Source organism: Peromyscus eremicus, chromosome 6 (assembly GCF_949786415.1).
Source record: "Peromyscus eremicus chromosome 6, PerEre_H2_v1, whole genome shotgun sequence".
In the NCBI taxonomy this organism is placed as follows: domain Eukaryota; kingdom Metazoa; phylum Chordata; class Mammalia; order Rodentia; family Cricetidae; genus Peromyscus; species Peromyscus eremicus.
The window spans coordinates 106,030,495-106,049,162 of NC_081421.1; the positions used below are offsets into that span (position 1 = coordinate 106,030,495).

The window sequence follows — 18,668 nt, forward strand, 5'->3', positions numbered from 1 at the left end:
TGGACTGCACCTTAAACTATGAGATAAAATAAACTTTTGCTCCCTTAAGTTGTTTCTGTCTTAGTATTTTATCACAGCAACAGGAAAAGACACTAGGACAAGTGGCATGCTTCCTTGATGAGTGGGGGATTCGTGAATGAATATGGGGACACTCTGAAAATGGTTAAAGAACTAGAAAAGGCCCTGGTGAGAAGGCCAGGCAAGTACCATGGCAGGGTCCTGATAACTCAGAATTAGGCCTAAGTTCCTGCCTCTCGAAACTGAACAGGCAGTTCCTGAGGAAGCCACAGACAAAGGACAATCAATCTTCAATGCCCCTGACATCAGGGATGAGGGAGATAGCATGTACCAGGCCATAGTCAGCCTCCACAGTAGCTCAAGGTAATAACTAAATAAAGACAGCCTGGGACTTGTCCAGACTTGCCCAAAAGTGGAAAAATTGTAACCTTAACCAGCCCATGCTAGCCCTAGCCAACTAAAATGTACTAATATGATTGTCAGTCACATAAACCAGTCATAGATAGAATGACCTAACTGTGCCTGAAACTTCCATTAGCTGTGCTTAAAAGGAGCCTTCAAGCATCTCTCAGGGGCACCATTTTGCCTTTGTGTCAGATGTGTGGCCCCAGCATGCTGGCACTCTTATTCTTGAGATAATGAATGCTCTTGTTGATTGCATACATGGATGGTGGTCTTTTGTGGGACTTCTCCAGGACCCTAACACCTGGGAGGAGTAAGCACTGGATAATACTGTTATCAGTCTGTGATGGCAGTTACGTGGTCAGTGTTATTTATAATAAGATGTGCAACTGTGGCTAAAATGGCTGTTCAGAGAGAAATTGCAATGAGAAGGGAACAACAAGCAGCCTCCATATCAGCCTCTGATTTGACAAGTAACTTGGACAAAAGGGAAGAAGAGAGGGAGGTATTGGCTGGCCACTTCCTATGGCTGAGGAAGAAGGATGAAAGGGAAAGAGAGTGTATGTGAGAAATATGTAATGAGAAATATCCCCCACATATTTGAACATTTGGTCCCCTGGGTGTGATGCTTCTTGGGGACCTGAGGAGGTACAGCCTTTCTAAAATAAGTATATTACTGGGGGCAGGCTTTGATGGCTTATAGCCTCACCCTATTTCCTATTCAATCTCTGCTTCCTGTGTGCAGACGTAATTTGATCAGCCAGCCTGTGCTACATAGAGAACACCAGCCACTCAGGACTATAACCATGTCTTCAAAAACAAACAATCAAACAAGAAATGAATTAAACCATGCTGCTGTACATCAAGTAGCTGTCGATATACACAGTGAGGATAATGTTTGTGAGAAATTGTTAGGGTCCTGGAGAAGTCCCATAAATGACCACCATCCACGTATGCAATCAACATGAGCATTTTTATTCCAGCATGCTGGGGCCTGCCATCCCACACAAAGGCAAGATGGCAAAGACCCTGAGAGAGATGTGTGGGCTCCTTTTAAGCATAGCCAAGGGGAGGTCCTAAGGCAGTTAGATCACTTTAGATATGACTGGCTCAAGCAATTGGCAATTGTATTAGTGTGTTCTAATTGGCTAGGTCTAGTCAGGGGCTGGTCAGGGCTACAGTTTTTCATTTGGGGGCAGGCCTGGACAAGTCCCAGGCTTTGTCCTTATTTGGTTATCATCTTGCGCTGTTTATGGCTTAGGCCACCAGGCCCCTTCATCTTTGCCGTCAGGGGTATTAGAGATTGATTGTCCTTTGTTCGTGGCTCTTCCTCAGAAACTGCTTGCTCGGCTCCAAAAAGCCTAGTTCTTAACTGAGTTGTTAGGGCAGGCTGTCATAATATGTGCCTGGCCCTCTCAGAAACCAAGTATACCTTCCAGACAGAAAGAAAGATAGTAAGAGGGGGGCGTCTGTGCCCACATACAACCAAATACATGTTCTTTGTATTTATTTCTACGTACTTTCTTAAGCATGTTCTCAGCCCTCTGATACTCACTTTTACCTGCTGACAACCAGGGAAAACACACACAGATGGAAATAGAAATTGTAAAGTATCTTCTTACAGAAATAAGTGGAAACACAAAAGAGAAGGAAGCATGCCCTGAGATTCCTTGAGGATAATTTTCTAAATTAATACCCATTTGCTGCCAATTACAAACGGAAGACAAATGAAAAGCAGATGCCTTGTTTTAGACAAAATGTTCTTAGGGTCATGACACTTGCACAATTTCCTTCCTTCTCCGACAGGCCAATTACTTTAGCTCAGTATATAAATCTGTGTATTTTTAGTTCAAGTGGATAGTCGTCTATTCTGTGGAGGAATTAAGAACATATTTTGTGTACAGTTAATGATGTGTATGCATTTATACTTTCTCCTTAGTAAACCTGGGGTGTTTTAAGAAAATCTCTACTAACACTTGCAAAGATTTCAGCCTCTCCTCTGAACTCAAACTTTGGGGACAGTTCATTCATTTATTCTTTCTCTCTTTCTTTCAAGCTTGTGTTTTAGGAATATAAAGGTGATGAACCTGACACAAGGCATTTAAGAAATGTTTAGAGAACGTCCCAGCTCTTCTAATGGCACTTCAGGCTGAGATTGAGTCGCTCATTTAATTTCCAGAGTCCCTGAGGAAATCATGTCTCCTGTATCTAGATTCAGGATTATCATTATCCATTTATGTTATCCTAAGTCTGCAAACTCTGTCCAGAGGAAATTTTCAAGACAGACACTAAGATCTCCTCAGTGTACCATAAATGAACCACCTCATATGATGAGGATGCAAGTCATACTCCTTTGGTTTTACAACTGTACAATAGAACCCATTATGACTACTTGTCTATGTGGCTTCCTCAGCCTCCAAACATCTCTTACTGTCCAGGTCATTCCATATCAAGTTCAGCCATCCTTTCAGATGTCAAAAGTCTTGGGTTTGTTGTATAACAAGTAGTTCAGGTATCTGCCCCTAGAATGCCCCAAATGTGTTTCCCATTCAATCCCTGAGATGGCATCTCTAAAAGCCATTCAGTGTCTCCTCTTTCAAACCTACATCCAGGAAAAGTACATTTTGCTCCTCTCTCTGAATGAATGGAAACTAGAAATTGGATGTTTGGACCCATGAAATTCAGGTTTCATCCAGTACTTTTCCTAGTGGTCAAGGTGCTGATTAAAGATGATCTAGGACACCCAGAGATAGGAGATGCTATTACTTTGCTCAAAGAAGTGAGGGTTTCTGGATTGAAGAAGTCAGTAGAGGTCCTAGTATACAGTAACATAGGAGGCAAGTACAATTGAGCATCTGGGAGCTGGTTGTTGTGGAATATTTGTTTAATGATACAAAGATGTGTTGCATTTTTTTATGTTGCATTTATTTAACTCTGTAAAGCTGTGTTACTTTGCCTGTCTAAAACACCTGATTGGTCTAATAAAGTACTGAATGGCCAATAGCTAGTCAGGAGAGACAAACAGGCATGGCTGCCAGGCAGAGAGAATAAATAGGAGGGGAAATCTAGGCTGGATAGAAGAGAAGAGGGGGAGCGAGAAAAGGAGGAGAGGAGGATGCCAGAGGCCAGCCACTCAGCCACAAAGTCAACCATGGAGTAAGAAGGAAAGAAAGATATATAGAAAAGAAAGGTTTTTTTAAAAGCCCAGAGGCAAAACATGGTTAAGGAGAAATGGGATAATTTAAGTTAGAAAACCTGACTAGAAACAAGCCAATCTAAGGCCAGGCATTCATAAGTAAGAATAAGTCTCCGAGTATTTATTTGAGAGCTGGGTGGTGGGCCTTCAAAGAGTAAATAAAACCTACTACAGCTGGTGAAGCCAATGAAACAGTATGCTGAGAGTCTGCAGTGGATTGTGACTGCAGGCTGGTATGTGGAACAGCTTCAGGCTTTCTTCCTTGTTATAGATGACAACATAGATCCACTGATTATCCTAGGTTTGGATGCCACAAACAATGCTCTGCTTCTACAAGTCTGTATCTACCATTTACTGAAGTCCTACCTGAACCTGCTGGAGTTCTTTCTGCAGAGTTCCTATCAGACTGAGACTGGGTAGACTCTGCACCTCATCACAGCACCCCAAGGCCATATGGACCTTGGTGGACACACTGAAAGGGGTACAATTCTATTTTCAAGTACAAGTTTTCTGCTCCTACCTGCCTATGGAGGCTGCCATCTACCTGGCAGGCACTGAAGAAGGAACATGCCAGTGCCGTGAAGCTCCTGCTGGAGATAGGTAAGTTCCTCTAGATCCAGGACAATTATATTGACCTCAGTGAACTAAAGGGAAAGACTTACCCTGAATATGGGTAACAGCAACCAATAGGCTGAGAGCCCTGTTAGAATGAAAACAAGAAAACAAAGCTGGGCTCTTCTTGAGCAGGTGCAGATGTTGCTGCTGTCATCTTCCAGTTATCAAATTCCGATTCCTCAACCTTTGAACATGAACTCATACCACCAGTGACTCTCCAAGGCACTTTTGGGTCTTCACCCTCAGAGTGGGGTTGTATAACTTGTCCATCTTATTCTAAGGCTTCCAGCTTAGACTGAGAAAATATTGTTTTCTCCTTTCACCAGACTGCAGGTACCTATTATGAGACTCCCCAACCTATGGGTATGTAAGTCAACCTAATAAATCCCTCTTAAAACTGGACATACATTCCATGGACTTTGTGCACTTGTAGGACACTGATACAAAACCTGGCTTTTAAAAAGGTTAGATGGTTGCTTCTACTAGTGCTGGGCAAAGTGGTAAAAGACAAAGATGAGCTCATGGATTCAGATCCCACCTTAAGTTCACTATAAATTACCAAAAATCTCTGTGATTCCCTCTATCCTGTAGCTGAGAGCTGCACTTGCTTAAAGTAGGTTTCAGGTCTTCAGTAACAGGCTGAACTACAGCTCAAGTTGAACTCTCAACCCATGAGGGGACTGATGCTGGAAAAGAATGAGATCCTCTAAACTGAGGAGGGAACGTGTATAAAAACTCTGAGGAAGTGAGACAATGAGCCCCTAAATCTGATGAGCCCTGTCAGACAGCAAAAGGCAGTTCTCATGCCCAGTGGGAACAGCCCTCCTAGCCTTTTGGGAACTGTCCTGAGAATAAACAGTTGTCTTGCTTGACAACTGCCTCCATGGTAGTCATTACTGTTTCCTCAGACAATGTAGAGCTAACTCCCTCAGACAGGAAAGATGTTTTCTTCATAGTTATTAGCCCAGATCACCAAAAACAATCTGCCTTCACACCTACCTCTGGGCATATCAGCCCTCCAGCCCTGTATTCATTTGGTTGCCCTTCTTTTGCACAAGAAATCACATTGGCCCTTTGCACTAATTAGATTATTAGATCTAGTGAGCAAGAAATAGCAAACTCCAGACATAAATGTAAGTCATTTGTACTGCAAAGGGTAGAAAGAGATCTAACTAAATAGATTTCATATTAATACAGTGGAGGATATTTTCTTTTTTCTGCCTCTGGCCACCAAAATTCAGTCTTACAAATACTGCAGATAATTATTGGAGACTCATTAAATATTGCAGATAATTATTGGGGACTCATTACAGTCTAGGTGTTGTTCCAAATATTCTTATTGAGTTGAGCTAATAAGTAAGTATGTTGCTTCTGCATTCTATAGCATCAGTTTTCTTCCTGTGGTTTTTCCATACCCTCTTCCCATCTCACTCTATCTAAACTACATTGAACCCAATAAAAAGTTAACCTAATACAAATTCTCAGAGATGCTTATCTCATGCTAGGCTAGATATGATTTTTTTTTCCAATTTCAGTAAAACAAGCAAAATAACCCAGACAAAATACAAACTAGACTATTGCATGGTTTTAATTTAATTTAATTTGAATAATACACAAATAGTCATACTTTTCAAATTTGCTTAATTTATATTCTCTTTCCCTCTCCTATGTCTCCTTAATCTACATTTAACTTATTAGGCATCACTCATTCTGAGCTAATTAGCTATTTAAATGACTATAACCTCAAAACTTCCATTGGTTTTGTAAATTACTGTAAACACAAATCCATGATACATAAAACAAAGTGTGTGTCAAGAATTAATTCAAACCATCATAGCTCACATGGCCAAATAATTTTTATGCATTCATAGAGCTAGCTCTCAGAAGAGTCCAGGCTACAAGCCTAGTTCTTCTTGCCTTTATTCCTATAAAAAGCAAGATAGAATTTAAGCCATGTAATCATCTAATTTAAATTTTATGTTTGGGGTACTTTGCTTGTTCCACTGAAACTGGAGGAAAAATCACATCAAAGATGACATGAAACAAGCATCTCAAAAATTTTGTTTATGTGTATGTTATACATTGATGTGCATATGCATGTCTCTGCCCCTGCAGAATTGGGACTACAGTCTCACACCTGCTGCACTGACATTTGTGGTGATGTATTGTATCCTCCAAAATATTGTGCACCCTAATAAAGTTTATCTGACAATCAGAGGAAAAAGCCAGCCTCTATTTTAAACATAGAGGTCAGGTAATGGTAGCACACACCTTTAATCCTATCACTCTGGAGGCAGGGATCTGTCTGGATCTCTGTGAGTTTAAGGCCATACTGGGAACAGAGCCAGGCATGGTGGCACCACGCCTTGAATTCCAACGTTAGTTAACCATAAAGGTCTGGAGGTCTGTACAGACAGACAGGAAGAGACAGAGCTGGGCAGGAAGAGGAAGTAATGTAGCTGGGAGGAGAGAGGAAGTGAAATGCAGAACAGAAAAGCATATAGGCGTGGGTATACAGGAAGTAGAGCTCTTTGGCAGAGGATCTCCAAGTGGTAAGAATGTGGCTGGCTTCTTTCTGCTTTTCTGACCTCTCAGCTTTTCACCCCAGTATCTGGCTCCAGGTTTTTAATTAATAAGACGGTTTAGCACTTCGTCCTACAGACATTTACATGGGTACAGAGATCAAACTCAATCCTCTGCACTTACATGGCAAGCATTCCACCCACTGAGCTGTCTCCCAGCCCTAAAATTTTATTAGATTATTAGATGCCCTTCCTGTGAGCTGTGATGTATCACTATACACCTCTAGAAACATCGGTATACACACCTAGACTAGTGTACTGTATTTCTCATTCTCAGAATCACTTCTAAGAAATAGTGGCATACCTGCTATAAGCCATGTGAACCATTACATTATTTTGAAGTGGCACTTCCTACATCATACCAAAGATGAAATTGTCTATGAAGAAGCCAACACTATCATCAGCCATTAATCGTATTATCTTGAATCCTTTATATCAATAATAAAAATCTATCTATCCCTGTCTCATATCAAAGCTCCTTTCTTTCCAATGTAGTTACCATTACAGTTTACATATGTCTCACCTGTTACACTTTTCGTCTCCAATCCTGCTGGTTAGAAAAACTAAACCCCATGAAATTTTCTCTGATATATTTGGATGAAAATGATAGGAATAGATAAAGTACACAATAAAAAATGCAAGTCTAATAAAATATAGAAATTCTATGTTCTTTGTACATATAAAGTATTATCCAAATGTTCTCCAGAACTAGGAAACAATTCTTTAAGTAGTATTTTATTGACTGTCTTCCTTTTATGTGTTATGTCACTGAATTAATTAATGTATTACTCAAGAGGCACAAGAATGTACCAATGTCACATTAAGGAAAGAAAACAGAAGCTTCCTCTCAAGTAGTTTGACCAAGAACCCATATCTGAATTCTCCACTTCTTTCCCTACACCTTCTGTTTTTTTAAATCTTGGCATTAAATCTTGGCGTGATCAGACACTGGACGGCCTAGGAATTGAACCTGGGTCCTCTGGAACATCAGTCAGTGCTCTTAGCCACTGAACCATATCTCTTTCCCTCCCTTTGCCTTCAGCTATCTGTAGTCTGTGGTTATTGGCCCATCAGATCTGTCAGTCCTGTTGTTTACCTGCTGTACCTGATATGTGTGGTATGCCTGCCTGAGGTGTTGTGTCTTTCCCTAACAACTGCCATTGCTCTATCTGTATGGAATAGCACAGAAAACTCGGTATGGAAAAGAAATGAAGGACATCTTTTTACAGAAGGCTTTAACAGAGTTTTACAAAGCAAGAAAATACTTGACCCAGAATGACACTCAAAAAAAAAAACTGATCTTATCAACCTATGTCGACATGTTATCTCCAACATTTATGAAATATGTGTTTCATTTAAGGTGGCTCTTTCAGAAAATGCTTACCACAACATTCATATATTCTTCTAGGTCAGAAGGGTGGAAGATCTATAACTTAAGATTAAAGATATAGGTTGTAAAAGCTGATTACATGGGCAATCCAAATCATAGTAAGGTTGGTTACATTGCTTTCTTAAAGGCAGGTTAAACTTAAACAGTTTGAGTACACAGTAGGACAGTAGGTTAAGTGCATAATCTTAAATGATCTCAAGACATATTATTAGCTTGGTTTAAAAGGCTGGCAGAAGTTCAGTCTCTTTAAAGGCATAATATATTTTCAGAAAAAAATGTCACTACCACATGGCACAATGTTATACTTATGCCATGTACTTAGAATCATCAAATACACAGTCTTTAAATATTAATTCAAACTGATGAAGTAAAAAACAGAAAAATAGCATAACCAATATATAAATAAAATGTTGGCACTTGGACAAAACATTGTTAATACTAAATAATAATCAATAAATAATGGTATAAACACAAATTAAGTAATAAAAATGCTCAAATAACCATATCAATTACTTTATCACATGTATGTGTGCACGTTTGTGTGTGAGAGCAGAGGTACATAAGCCAGCGTGCATGTGTGGTCATAGCATCATCTTGAGTGTTAGTCATTGCTTTCCACCTTGTTTGGGACAAGGGCTCTGATGTTTGCCACTGTATATGCCAGACTCCCTGGCCCACAGTCTTCTGTGGATTCCTCTACCTCTGTCTCCCATCTCATCCCAAGGACACTGGGATTACAGACACCAACTGCTGTGTTAGCTCTGTGAGACAGAGGATGGGTTCCAGGGATCCACACTCACAGCCTCACCCTTGCAAAGCAACTGCTTTAACCACTGAGCCATCTCCCATCCTTAATTCAAACTTTTAATCTTAAAAGACTACTTTTCATAACTATAAACAATAAGTTTTAAATTTTGTGAAATGAAATTTATTCTACTGTTTCTATTATTATAATACAACTGCCAAAAGAACTGTGAAATTCTGAAGACTAATATTCACTCCAGCAATAAAATAAAATAGTAAAATAACTATGCTATAAAGAGCACAGAACACAAATATTTGGGTGTGTAAGGGAGAGATTTCTACTAAACTCTTTTAATCACGTAATTCCAATGTTAATTCAACTTTTTCAGGGCATATATAAAAGGAGAGTAGACTAATTCAATTTCAAGATACAGGAAAAAACAGTGAGACCTAAATTCAGAAAGATTACATGGGAAGGAAAAAAACACAAACTAATCTCACTTGTGATTACCTGTGCAACACACTAAATACTTATGGACAAAGAGCATCTAATAGTACATGTAAAGGAAAGACATGAAGACCAGGGGAGTTTATTACAGGAATGCAAAAATTATTCAGCACTACAAAATCTATTAATACCTCGAAGTGGGGGAGTGGAAATGGTGTGAGTGTCTCCACAGGTTCAGAAAACACACTTAGCAAATGTAGCAGACTCTCTGGCTTCTAAAAAAAGTAGGAAATAGTTTACAAAAACAAGCCTCACTGGATGCTTTCTTAATTTGTTCTTATTCTTAATGGAGGAGCATAAGGTGAAATTTTGCACACCAAAAGTAAGGTCATTAGATTGCTAATATCGTCCCACATAACATCTCAGGGATGATGATTAGCTCTGCATCCCAAGAAGTGGCTACCAGCACTGATGAAGAGAGTCATTTGGAAAGAAGACAGAGAATTCGGTAGGCTACTGGAATAATTCAGGTATGGAAAGGCAGGAGCCTATAAAGTAGTGATAGGCTCAAAACGGAGAGACTTAAGCTTTCAAGTTTTATAGAAGATAACCCAGCTGGATTTATTTCTGCATAAAATAAAGCAACATGTCCAAAATTTCTGACTTGGGAAAGTTGGCACAACCTAGAGTCACTTACAAAGATAAAGAACACAAGTCATGTGTGGTGCCACCCACCTGTAACCCCAGTACTCAAAGGCGTTATCAGTACAATCATAGCAGAGAATCAAAGATGGAGAACACAAGAGAATGTTCATGCACATGGGATGGGGGGGTGGTGATGCCTTCACTTAAAAAAAAAGTGATAAAGAAATAGTGAAAATCCAAGAGACTATCTATGACATATTCAGCAAATATTCTAACACAGGAAATCTAGATTGCTTAATCACCCCCTCACCTTAACCATTGTGACAACTCTGTGAGCTTACTACTATCACCCCAAATTTACAAGTGCAAAACCAATCAGGAAATTGTACAAAATTAAAAACAAGGATTGTAAAAGCTTTTTATCAATACCCTGCCTCTCAGGTAGAAGAATAGCCAAGAATATAAATTCTTAACAGTAGTAGTGCCTGATCCTACATAGATAAAAACAAGAGAAATATAACAAAACTTAAAAAATAACCATTAATTCAAGAGCTAATACATCAACTGCAATAATACTAACATAGCTACATACATTTATAAAATATTTGCCAAGTATATATACTTTAACATATATCATTTCATTTAATATAATGAAAATACCAGGTTTTATCATTTATACCTTGTAGCATTGGAGAAGTTTAATGAAAAGTTTTCTTAATTATTGTTTGTGTGTGTGTGTGTGTGTGTGTGTGTGTGTGTGTGTGCATGTCTGATGTGAGTGGTCATTTGTGTACCTGGGTACACTAATGACATGTATATATGGAGTTCAGAGGACAATCTTATAGAGTTGATTCTGTCCTTCTATCTTTATGTGGGTTTCAAGGGGTCAAAGAAAGGTCAACTAGCTTGCACATGGTAAATGCCTTTACATGCAGAGATATCTCACTGATATCTTAAATCACACTGTTGATAAATTTTAGAACTAAATGCCCTGATTTTCATGTTCATCCTACTAAAATGCACTACCCCTTTACAGTGGTACATAGAGCAAACACCACTAAATCTTTTAAAATTCAACTCAATTTGGGACAGGGACCTAAAGGATTCCTGTTAGAGAGCAATGAAATGATGGGGAGAATGTCTTCAACATCCACAGAGAAAGAGTTCTGAAGTGAGCCAGGCAATCATATACCACATACTGGATATTGGCTCCCTGCTGCTGATTCAACGTGAGAAACGACAGGACACGGTGGAATTTAACCTGAGCAACCCTGAAACCCAGGTAGGGAATGCAGAAGGCTTGGACCACAGGTGGCATCCCTCTTGCTTCTATCAAAGTTCATGATTCTGCAAATGAAAACTCAACAGCAGATGTATAGCTCCATCCAAGAGTAGGGCTTACCGACTCATAAGCCCCACTGTGGTAGTCTGCCAGAGAGTACTGAGAAGGTAAAGAATAAAGGGGGAGAAAGATGTCATTAGGGTCCCTTTCTGAAAACAGGTGCCTGGAGATAGTGACAATTCAGAATAAAGGCAAAACGACAGTGACAGGGTTTGGTATCTGAGTGTCTACTAAAAGCCAAACCTTTTTAAAGAAACAATCACACTTCAACTATGTTTATTGTCTGTGTTCCCTTTTTTGTTGTATTTTTTTGAGGGGGTCATATCTTCCCTTTCTTGATAATGTCTTCATACATAAAATTGTAGATGGTTAATTATAGTTTTAGCCTGCTCTTTTTAAGCTACTTTTTACTATAAACATGATAAAAATTAAGGTATGAAATGAATTCATGATAAAAACAAATAATAGCACAAGAAATATTGGTTATTAAAGTCAACTGTAGTCAAACTGCACATTTAAAATGTCCTGAGAAAAGAGATAAAATACAATGGTTTAAAACTTTCAAACCATTCTGTGATGTTTATTGTAGAAGGCCTTATTGTAAGGCCTTAAAATAGGTCTGGAGAAGCTTAAGCACAGAATGTACTGAAATTATAGAAAAACCTAAAAAATATGTAGGAAAGATTCGTATTCAATTTGAGGGAAGTAATAAGCAAAGACTATCCATCCCACTGCCGGAGGTAGGTAATGAATGCTAATGGATGATAAAGGAAGGCAGAACGAGTCATTAAGCAAATTTATTTTCATCTTCTCCAAGTGGTACAATACTTGTGAATATGCCACACACTGAAGCTTGCCTGCACTGCTCAGATATCGACTGCAAATCCCCAAGAATTTCGGAGGGCAGTGGAGAGGGCAGTTCTCAATGGGGACCCTAGGTCATTCCATTTCACTCACACATACTTCAGCAGATACATGTGAAAGAACCGCATCCTTATTAGAAAACAGTCTCTAAAATCTAACGCAAGTTAGTATTATCAAATATTTAGTCACTACTCAAACCAACAGTTTAATTTTTGTACTCTAGAATTGATGTGTCTCCACAAGGAGACAAGCTGGTCCCACACTTCATTGGCAGGTTTGAGGGTTCTCTTTGAATGTATACATGCCCCCTTCTCTTTTTCCTTGAAAACGTTGTTGTTGTTTGGTTTGGGGGGTGTGGTATTTTTGGAAACAGGGTTTCTCTGCGTAGCCCTAGGTGTCTTGGAACTCACTCTGTAGATCAGGCCTTGACCTCACAGAGATCTGCCTGCCTCTGCCTCCCAGTGCTGGGATTAAAGGCATGTGCCACCACCACTGGATGAGAGCAATCAGACATTTTATACCTTTATCAGAAACAGAAAATAATGACAATTGTCAGGATCATACAGCTGTAGTTGCCAGGATACAGTGACGTTTGCAAGTCATACAGGGTACACAAGGTTAATGTCTAAGATCAGTTGTCCTGTCAAGCCTTCATGCTTCCTTGACTACTAAGGGAACGTACAGAGAAACACAAAGTGGCGCTTTGCTGCCTGTGGGAGTGCATCCATCTCTCAGGAACTGGAAGGTACATTGTGCTCCAGGAGCCATGGACTCTAATCTGCAAACCCTGTGATGCATGCCTCTCAAGGCAGTAGGCCAGGCCAGCTCCATGGTTCCCTGCAACCTGTAACTCCAGTTCCAGAGGATCTGGAGCCCTTTTCTGGCTTCTGAGAGCACATTCACTCACACACACATACATCCTTACACACACATACACACACACACACACACACACACACAATTAAAAATAAAACTAAAGAGAAAACACAGCATGAATTCATGATAACATTTCCATCCCAGTTTACACTGTTTTCACTTAATTTTTGTTTTATTTTTATATGTCTCTTATGCAAAAAAAAATATAGGTTCCTAACAACAGCATAATTATTGATTGGCTTTATTTCCTAAAATAACATCAATATTATTTTTGAAATACTGATAAATGAAAGATGGTTTTTGTTACTTTCCTACTTAGGGCATATTCACCAAAGACGTACAGTAAACTTCTTTTTAAAGCCATTTGCGCCGGGCAATGGTGGTGCACGCCTTTAATCCCAGCACTCGGGAGGCAGAGGCAGGCGGATCTCTGAGTTCGAGGCCAGCCTGGGCTACCAAGTGAGTTCCAGGAAAGGCGCAAAGCTACACAGAGAAACCCTGTCTTGAAAAACAAAAAACAAAACAAAACAACAACAACCAAAAAAAAAGCCATTTGCACACGATATAAATTCTGTGTGCAGGTAGGTAGCTTACTCAGTTAGTTTTGGTGTGATTTTTAGAAACTTTGCGGGAGGGGTAATCTATTATACAATATGTAAAATGTTTACAAAGTTCCAAATCAGTACAAGGAAAAATAATAAAGATAACATATAGAAATTTAGTTTTCACTTCCTCCCTCTGCTTCCTACAGTAATTTTCAAAGGTAGACAACTGTGCCCTCTAGGGGACATTTGGTGATGGCTGGTTTGCACAATAGATGCTAGCTATTCAGGGAGGTCTGAGATGCTGCCATCCTTCCTCCTATGCTATGACTAAGAACCATCCAGTCACAGCTACTGAGAAGCACTGCTTTTGTTCGAATCTTAGATGGTCTTATTAATGGAAAACCCAGAGCTGGATATTGGGGTGAAAGCTGAAAGATCAGAGAGGCAGAGCAAGCCACAGCCACCACCTATTACCTCACCAACTCCACAAATCCTCTGACTGAAATTCTCTAAGTCCTCACGCAAAAGGGTCTCAGCTGAACTGCTTTCCTTCCTGTTTCCTCACGCCTTACATACCTTTCTCCGCCCTGCCGTCACTTCCTGGGATTAAAGGCATTTGTACTTTCCAAGCAAAGGTATGAGATCTCAAGTGCTGGGATTAAAGGTGTGTGCCACCGCTGCCTGGCTCTGTTTCCAGTGTGGCCTTGAACTCACAGAGATCCATACGGATCTCTGCCTCCTGAGTGGTAGGATTAAGGTTGTGTGCCACCACTGTCTGGTCTCTGTGTCTAATCTAGTGGCTGGCTCGGTCCTCTGATCCCCAGGCAAGTTTATTAGGGTACACAATATATCACCACACACTGCCGTGTAAGTAAGCCTTTTTCTCTTAGATTTGGGTTCCCCTTCATTTATCTTAATAGCAACAAAAAAAGTAGTCCTTCAAATAAAAAGAAACTATAATGTGCACAATCTGCTCCTCCATTATTCCACTCAGTATCTAGGAGCATTTCAAAGCAGTAGATGGATATATAGATCAACGCTTTCTGCAGGAAGACAACACTTCATTGTGCAGATGGATAATACATTGAACTCTTTCTTTCTTGTAGATATTTGTCTTTTTTGTCTTTTCCTCTGTGGAAAATAATTCTACAGGGAAAATTTTGGCACATACATCTTTTTGTAGTTTTACAAAATCCACATACTTAAGGTGAATTTCTATAAGTATTAATACAGCTTTGCTAAGTGCCTCTGATCACGCTCCATGGAGCAACAGCAAATTTGTACATTCTGGTCTAACAACTTAATATATTGTTAAAATTATGGTTTATTGCCATCCTGGTATCTGAGAAAATTATGTCTACATAGTTGTAATTTGAATTTCTTTTATCTATAAAATTGGACATCTTTTTTTTTTTTACTTTATTAGAGGAAATGAATTTCTTTATTACTCTTTTTAGTTAACTTCTTTTTTAATTTATTTATTCTTCTCTCATACATTACATTCTGGCCACAGTTTTCCCTCCCTCCTCTTCTCCCAAACCCTCCCCTCTACCTTCCTTCTCCCACAGATCCACTCCTCCTCCATGTCTTTTCAGAAAAGAGCAGGCCTAGAATAGAACCAAGCATGACTGGCAAAAAAAAAAAAAAAAAAAAAAGTCAATGAAATAATTCCTAATGGTATTCTGCTATACTCATAGACTAAAACCTCATCATCAGAGAGGTCCCACCCAGCAAATTATAGGAACAGATGCAGAGACCCACAGCCAAACATTAGGCAAAGCTAAGGAGTGGCATCACAGATGACATACATCCACCAACATACAAAGCTGTATCTGTAACAAAATATTACCCTGCCCAACACCTGTGTAGAGAATGTGTTGCAAAACACTCATTGAGACCAGGGGTGTGCTCATGGCACATTTCAAATACTGGGATATTTGCACATTCCAAGAAATGTGATTATAGCTACATGTTACTACAGTGCTCCCTTACATAGCCCTCAGCATCAGTTTCCTGTTTGTGCCTTTACTGTCTTGACTCTATCTCATGAACTCATCAGGCCAAGTTCTTACCTGCTCCAATAAACAGAAGCATTTCTTTAGCTACAGTTTACTGAGACTTGTGTTCCTTCTCATGTGTTCCTTGCAGTTTGCAGTATCCCACTCATGTCTCTTCCCCACCCCACCTCCACCTTTCTTTAGATATGTTTGACTACACCACATCCTATGACACCACAGAATCGGTGTGCCAGACATCTCCCAAAAAAGTTTCACTTCCCAGTTGTGGCCAAAACTCAATGCTCCAAATCTCTTATTTACCACATTGGTAAGAGATCCACAGGATGCATAAGCCAGGAAACCAACTGAGAATCAATGGCATGCACACTGTTGGATTTTGGTTTTGTAAGTTTGCAGGTATCTTTCCCACCTCTTCGTTTTCACATGCTATGACTTCCTTTAATAACTTTACCAAGGGAATATAGATGCTCTTGAGCAACATAATTACCCAGGAGCCTTACTTAAACTTCTGCTTTACTGTTGTTATTGTTATCTGTAGCCTTTTACAGAAGAATGCTGTCTCGTCAACAGTGATACCTACCAATCAGTTCTGCTTTCTATTTCTTCTTCCACCTACACACCCACAGCTAAAAAGGCTTGATTGTCTTGGGGTGCTAATTAAACTCCTTTTCAATAACAGGTAGCTCAACAGTTGTTGATATTTGATGAATCATCTGCCCTTATTCCAGACTATTTGTGTATTTTTATTAAATGCAAAAAAAATAACGAGAGAAAATGTAGAAGACAAACACTACACAAAATTGTTCTTCAAAGGACTTTCTAGCCTTTTCCATGAAACTAGTAATGTGTTCAGAAGTGTGCTTGAAATTCTAGTATTTAAAGAGCTTAGCAAGGTGGAGGTAGGGTAGAAATACACAATTTACTGACATAAACTGTAAATGGACTTTCTGAATTGTTTGGCAAATGAAGATCTATGGGCCAAATCCAGTCTGCCACTGATTTTTAAATGGCTCAGAAACTGGTAAATGTTGCTTACATTGTTGAATGTTTCAAAAGAAAGCAAAAGGACAGTAATATTGTCGACATGTAAAAATAGAAGACAATTTAAGTCTTGTTTTACTGAAGTTTTATTGGGACAGTGTGAAGACTGTTCATTTGTCGATAGCTCCTTCTGTACTTTAAGAGCAGCCTGGTGTCACTGCCACAAAGACCACATGGCCCACCAGGCCTAGATTATGACCACAAGCTGCAAGTCCATATGCCTGTATCCCAGCTCTTGGGAAGATGAGGCAGCAAGATCAAGAGTCTGATGCCCAACTGGGCTGGCTCTATTACAAAGCAAGATTCAGCCTCAAAAACTAAACTAAACTAATAAATGACCAATTAAAAAATGGAAACCTAAACCAGTTACTATATGATCTTTTAAAGAAGTAAATGTAAAGAGTATCAAAACAGTTTAATCAGAACTGGGAGGCTAAGAGCACTGGCTGCTCTTCCAGAGGTCCCGAGTTCAATTCCCAGCAACCACATGGTGGCTCACAACCATCTATAATGAGATCTGGTGCCCTCTTCTGGCATGTAGGCATACATGCAGACAGAACACTATACACAATAAATATTTCTTAAAAAAAAAAAAAAAACAGTTTAATCATCAAATAGATGCTAAATATTTCCATTTGAAAGCAGTAACAGTGGGACCAGCCCTTGACTCATGCTCCAGTGCTGACTCTACAGCAAATATCTTCTAAGTTCAGTTTGCTTAACTGTAAAATAAAAATGCAAACATGACCCATCTTCTTAAAAATAAACAGTCTCACTGAAGCACAACATAGACAAGAGCACGTGCATACAGCTTAGTGGGCATTCACAAGGTGAGAAAATTGTTGTAACTCCAACACCATCAAGGACTAAAATATTAGCAATGCCCTACAAGTTCCCTGCAGGTCCCTTTCCAATTGTGGTGAATGCTGTGTCAGCTCACTGAAGCTGAAAGGGGCCTTGGAATCCTTCTCATCTGTCTTAGTTAGGGTTACTATTTCTGTGATGAAACACCATGACCAAAAGCAACTTGAGAAGGAAAGGGTTTATTTCACTCACAGTTCCATATAACAGTTTTATCATCAAAAGCAGTAAGGTCGGGAAACATGGAGGCAGGAGCTGATGCAGAGGCTATTGGGAGAGGGGGTGTTGCTTACTGACTTGCTCCTTTTGACTTACTCAGCCTGTTTTCTTATAGACTCCAGGATCACCAACCCAGAGATGGCACCACCCACAAAATGCTGGGCCCTCCCCCATCAATCATTGATTAAGAAAATGCCCTACAGGCTTGCCTACAGCCCAACCTTAAAGAAGCATTTTCTCACTTGAGGCTCCCTCCTCTCTGATGACTCTAGCTTGTGTCAAGTTGACATAAAACTTGCCAGCACACTGAGCCCTTGTCAGTTTGACACACAGACACATCACTGTTAAAGTCAAAACCTTTTCTTTGTTTTTCATCCCAATGTCACACATTAATATAAACGTCAGAATATAAAACATTATACAAACTTAAAAAGTCCCACTGTCTTACAAATTTAAACACTTTAAAAAGTCTAGCTCTTTAAGAAATCCAAAACCTCTTTTAAAATACAAAAGTCTCTTTTGAAATTGAAAGTCTCTCAACTATAGGCCCCTAAAACATCAAAAATAAATACTTTCTTATTTCAAGAGGGAAGAACCAGGGCAGTCTCACAATCAATTCAAAGCAAAACCAAACTCCAACTGTGTAAAAAACTCAATGTCCAATGTCTGGGGTCTACTCATGTTTTTCTGAGTTCCTCCCAAGGGCTTGGGTCACTTCTCCAGCTCCACCCTCTGCAGCACACACAGCTTGACTTTTAGGTTCCAGCTGGCTCCACTCCACTGCTGCAGCTGCCCTTGGTGGTCATCCCATGGTACTGGTGTATCTAAAATGCTAGGGTTTCTTGCTGCAACTGAGCTGCGC

General features: G+C 39.6%; 1 pseudogene; it reads left to right on the forward strand.

The window, feature by feature from the left end:
• Nucleotides 1-820: 820 nt before the first annotated feature.
• Nucleotides 821-4,293, forward strand: LOC131913871 (farnesyl pyrophosphate synthase-like; annotated as a pseudogene).
• The last annotated feature ends 14,375 nt before the right edge of the window (nt 4,294-18,668 follow it).